A 6,000-nucleotide genomic window follows, 5' to 3' on the forward strand; every position below is an offset into this window, starting at 1 on the left:
TTCAAGGATGTCTGCATAACAAATAGCTTTGGAAGATAGAGATATGTCTCCCTTCTGGGCAAGAGGCAGTTATGTTTGCTGACCAAGATAATAAAAACAATGTCTTTCTCTGAGGCAAAATTTAACAGGCTTGCCAGCAACCCTTTTTTTTTAAGTTTGGAGTTTCCTAGGCATTAGACACAGGCATTCACACCCTCAAGCTTCCCTGCCTGTCTGCGTGGCCTCAGGCAGGTCCCCTGGTGTTCTACTGTCTTCACCCCAATTTCTCATCGTCTCAGCCCCCTCCCAACATTCCTGCTGCCACGTTGTCTATGGCTCTCGGTTCATACCCTTCTCATCTGACTTACCGTATAATTTAGTTATTTATGATGGTTGTCTATTCCTACAAGGTGGGCAGCACAAGGACAGAGCTCCGTTTTCTCAGTGTGTTCTTCATTCCTAGATCGGCACCTGGTCCATTGTAGGCATCCTATGATTATTTGTTGAAATGGAAAAGAAATGTTTGGTACTTCTTAACTTCATGGTTCCTCGACTGTGACCCAAACCTACTGTGTGCACAGTCTACCTGGCTCCTCTGTATCACCCCTTGGGCCTTGAGGGCACAAGAGAACTGATGGGGTCGTGGCACTCATGACCTTCTCTGTGCTGTAGTACCACACTGAGTCTCTGACCTAGGAGACTGGAGTCCTCTGCCATGGAACTGTGGCAGACCAAGCTATTAGCTTTTAAGTGTGATACAAATCTGAGACTCTCTACACGTCCTGACAATAACAGCAAACCAGATGTGGGCAGCACCAGCCCCCTCCTCAACTCCCTAGCAGGACCCTTGCAGGTTAGGCTTCTGGGTGTGATCCACTGACTCACAAACTTTTTACAATTTGATGAGAATGTTGTTGTTATCATTGTTTTGCTTTTCGCAATCTCTCACCTTCAGAAGGAAAGGGAAAAGGCTGGGGAAAAGTAACTTTGAGCACATGGCAAGGAGTGCCTGTTTCATCTCCCAAGACAAGCTTGGCAAAGCTGGAAAGCTCTTTGTGTTCCAGAAACTTCAAGCCAACTGTAAGAAGAAAAGGCAGTGTTTATTATCACTGGCATCGTGCCTCCCCACAGAGGGTTGTGTTCTGCCTCAAAGAAATAACCCTTCCGTGGAGAGAAAAACAACTGGGATTTACATTCATATGTGTATTGAAGGGAAGGTGCTCAGAAGTGTCCTTGAGACAGCAGGGCCCAAGTCCAAACCACCACCAAGGGCATTACCATGACCACCTGGGCAGCCATTTCCAACAATGCTGTGTGTGGGCACAAAGTTCTGTTTGCAAAGAGTTAATTCGCGTTTGCTTCAGTCTCTCATTCTCTGAGGTTCCCCTAAGGGCTGAATGCCTCAAAAAAAGAGAGGGGACCTCTTCTTGACACTGCATGGAAAAGCATTTAACAAACTATTAAAAAGATTCTTTCTGTTTCTAGATCTAAAATGTTAAGTGTCTTACAAAGATTCAACTTCTAAGATGGAGTAGTAATGGTGCCAGCATGCTGACCCAGCACTCAACCCCAGGTAATGTGAAAAAAAGACCTTGACCTGAGTAAGAGCACAATGTTCCATCAACCACTGTGCCCATACTCAATGACACACAAGTAGGACACATCCTAGACACCACATCAGCAACCCTCCAATGTCTATTTTCCCATCCAAGGTAGGAGATTGCTCTGCCATTGACCAGGAAGGGAACCTGATGACAGTCCGAAGACGTGCACTCTGCACATGCAGAGCAAAGCACCAGCCAGGTAAAGATGTACTGTTAGCCCAACACTACCTGTTTTTCTGACCACTTGGCCCCATGGCAAGAGAACATCCCTGTTCCATTGAAACCGCCATCTCTTTCATTATCCTTAGCTTAGTGGATCTTGGTGGAAGACAGCCCAATCATGTGGCAAGAGTTAACCTTCAACATCAAGGAGCTGATGTTTTCATTAGTAGTTAAGAGTCTAGGGGCGCCTGGGTGGCGCAGTCGGTTAAGCGTCCGACTTCAGCCAGGTCACGATCTCGCGGTCCGTGAGTTCGAGCCCCGCGTCAGGCTCTGGGCTGATGGCTCAGAGCCTGGAGCCTGTTTCCGATTCTGTGTCTCCCTCTCTCTCTGCCCCTCCCCCGTTCATGCTCTGTCTCTCTCTGTCCCAAAAATAAATAAACGTTGAAAAAAAAAAATTAAGAGTCTTTTGTATCAAACCAAACATCCAACAAAGGCTGTCAGAGCAGGCAGCAAGGGGACGTTCTAATGGCTAGGGAGCTAACTGGAAACTCTCCAATGTCCATTCTTGTCAAAGACTGTTATCAAGATGTCTTTGTCTGTTTGCCTCCCTATGTGCCCATTCTGCCGAATATGAAACATGTTGTGTGTTTAATGATGTCGGGTAACAGGAGGGTTTGGGGCTGACAAGGCACATGGTATAAATAGCAAGAACACTGTGCAGAGAGGCTCAGCTCTAGCACCAAGTCCAGGAACTTACCATGAGATCTCGTATTTGGCCATCTGGTTTGGACATCTGCAAACAGACCTGATTGGATCAGCTCTTCAAGGCCCTTCCAGTTCAACAAGGGGATGATCCTCCTTGGTGTCAATCTCATTGGGTAAATATCCGAGCTCCTTAGAAGTGTGTGTGAGAGGTGAGAGTTGTATTGCATTGTTTTTTCTTTTTTCTTTTTTTTTTTTTTACTCCTACATCCAGCTCAGGCATCAGCCAAACCTGGTAAATGTTTTCAAATGATGCCTATGAAGTAGGTGTGCAGCTGTTTTGTAGAATGTGAAAGGATGCTCTAAATATACATTGGCCCTTTTTAATAAACTCCTGAATTTTAACCTTTTTAATAAACTCCTAAATTCAGCTAATTACTGTGTGTGTATTCTTTATTCTGGGGGAAAGGGGAAATAAAGAAATGTGATTTGGACTGCTAGGCCACGAGTCAAGAGAACATGCCTGTTTCACTGAAACTTTCACTTGTAAAGGTTTTATGTAGTAGAGATTTCTCTGCATGTTGCATAAAATCTCACATACTGGTGTTGAAGAGACTGACCTTCTCCCAAGTCCTTCAAAATAAAAACTTTTTTTAGGTAGTCTGTATCCTAACATCATATTTAACAGATTTCTAAGTTTGTGCTGATAACCCATGTGTGAGAGTCAGCAGAAAATTGACTTTTATTGTTGTTGCCACTGTTGGTAACAAGGCTGGTGTCTGTCCTTCGTGGGTGCAGCCCCAGTGACTCACATTTGCCAAGATATCACACTTCTCAGTCTTGGAAATGTAAACCAGCCTTCTGTAGCTGAGGCTCCTGGGAAGCCAGCACTTCTGATGCCATCCTAGGTCCACTGGGTTGGTCTAACCCTTCAGGACCCTCTCTAAAGCCCAATGCTCTCCCCTGCCCTCACTCCCAGCAAACAGACAACCAAGAAAAAGTCTTCCTTTTTCTGCACACACCCCCAAACTTTTTAGAGCCTACACCCTTCCTTACTCTTATCCTCCCAGGACAGTAGTAAAAGTGTCCCCCTCCTACCTACATCTCATCTGTCCATCTGTAGGCTGGATCTCCACCCCTCCCACCTTTACAAGACCTCCCTCCCCCACTCACTCATGTCTCCTCTCACATTTGTATGATATTCAAGTCTTTCACATCAAGAAAAAATAAATCTCTCCTTCCACCCACCAACCACTGCAGGCACTGTCCTGTCCCCACTCTCTTTCACAATGAAGCATCTTGAAAAATTGTACACCATGGTCACATGCCCATACCACCTGTTTTCCTCCCATCTACTCTCTCCCCTGAAGGTGACCTCCTTGAGGACATATAAGAATTCCCTGTGGCTTGATCCCATGACCCTTCTTTCAGTCAACCTCTTCTGCAGCACTGGAGAAATTGTCTTCTTCCTGGTTCCTGGTTCTTCTACTCTTTGGGATAATTCTTCTCAATTTCATTGATAAGCTTCTCATTCTCCATAAGTCCTTTCAAATGTGCATTTTCCCAGATGTCCACCCTCACTCCTATACATTTATTTCTCACCCCGGACAATTTTAGTATAGCCCATCTGCAATGATAGCTTCAATTATTACTGACATTCTGGTGAATCTTTATATCTCCAACCTGAACTTCTGCCCTAAGCTATCAATCCACATCCAACACTCTCCTGGACACCTCCACTTGGATGTCCCATGCAAAGCTCAACCTCACCCTACATTAACACTTATGACTGTATATTATCTCATTGCTCCTGGCTCCCCTCCTCCTGAGTACCCACCCCAATGATGGCTTTACCATCCCATCCAGGACTCTTTTTCACCTCTGCAGTCACTAATCGTGTCTCTTATTCTTTTACACTCTTCCCTGTGCTTCTTAATCTCTCCACAACTGCTCTGGCTCAAGTCTTTCTTCACATAGACTATAGAAATGACTTCCTGGAATAGGTCTTGGTATCTCCAATATTATACCCTTTCCAGTCTCATTCTCTATACCAGTGCCAAACTAGTCTTCCTAACATGAATTCTCATTGAGCAATTTATGGCTTAATACTTTTCCATGATTTTTCCATTGCCTTAAGTAAAATACCTAAGCTCTTCAGTAGACCATATAAGGTCATTCATGATCTGGTTCTTGTCAAGTTTAGTCTTTCTAGACTAGACTAATTCATCTCTATCAATACCCCTTTGTCCCCCCCCCCACCACCACCATCTACACACATTCAATGTTTCTATCAGTGTTTTTTCAACACTTGTACTAACTCTATCACCCTGTGACTTTGCACATGCCTATTTGTCTATCTGGAACGTCGTATCCCCTATCCTACTTGTCTGAATAATCTTTGCCCATCTTTCTGAGCTCAGCTTAGAGGTCACTTCCTGGGGCATAATTGTCCTTTATCCCTCATCACACTGTTAAACTCAAGAAAAAAACTTAGGTTCAGTGACCCTGGAATCACCTATCTTTGCCTCTGCTATGACACTTACCACTCTGAATTATAATGGTTTGCTTAGGATTTGTCTGTCTCCCTAGCTTCACTTCATCTAGAACTCTTCACTTCCCTTTTACCAAATCCTCTGTGCCAATCCTCTGGCTTCAAGTGCCTATACATGTAACTCTTTTGGGAAGAACTCCCTTCGGCTGCTGGAGTCATTTTACACACAGGTGAAGAGAGTGACAAGTGCCTAAGATGTTCCCTGGATGAAGGGCTTTATCCAATGACTGGCACAGGAGTGTGGAATCGAAGCTCCTTTGCTTACGAGCAGGGAAACCAACCTGATGATCTGTACCTTATTCTTCAGTCTTCCTGAGACACAAGTCTGAGCCCAGGATTTTGCCTGAAGTTATACTCAACTTCACATCTTCCTTACTCTTCTCTGGTTTTCAAAGGGCAGCAGCCATGATCAAGATTCGCGTACATCATTTTTCCTTTCCTGCCCCAGTGCCAAGGTTGGACGCAACATCAGAGATCTCATGGGGTGTTAAATGGACCAATATGGAGTCCTGCATAACAAAATGTGTGGAACAAAGAGACCACTTATGGAAAAGAAAGTGTGACATTGGGCACATGATGATGGGTCTACTGTCCTACTATATCTATAAGTAACAATAGAGTATGATAATAGTATCTTGAAGATGTAGCCAAGATGCTACAATGGACACAACGCTCCATGAGGTTGGGGTGCTATGGTATGGGACGCAGCACATATCGTAAACCAACATCCATCATATGGTGCTAAGTCCCCAGTGGTACAATACATGGACCCAGAGACCAAAGTGGGGAAGCAGGAGTGACCTTACTGATCATGACTCTCAATAACTCACAAGGAAATGTATGACTTGCTCCCCAAAACTTTAGGTTCTATGGGTGCAGGGGCCCACTTACCAGAGCAGAGCTGTTTCCAGCAGAAGACACAGCAAAACTCACATTAAACTTAAAGCTACAGCTACTGCCTACTCATTTCGGGTTCTCTTTAACAGCAGATCAGCAGGCAAA

This window comes from Leopardus geoffroyi, chromosome C2, assembly GCF_018350155.1.
Source record: "Leopardus geoffroyi isolate Oge1 chromosome C2, O.geoffroyi_Oge1_pat1.0, whole genome shotgun sequence".
Taxonomy (NCBI): domain Eukaryota; kingdom Metazoa; phylum Chordata; class Mammalia; order Carnivora; family Felidae; genus Leopardus; species Leopardus geoffroyi.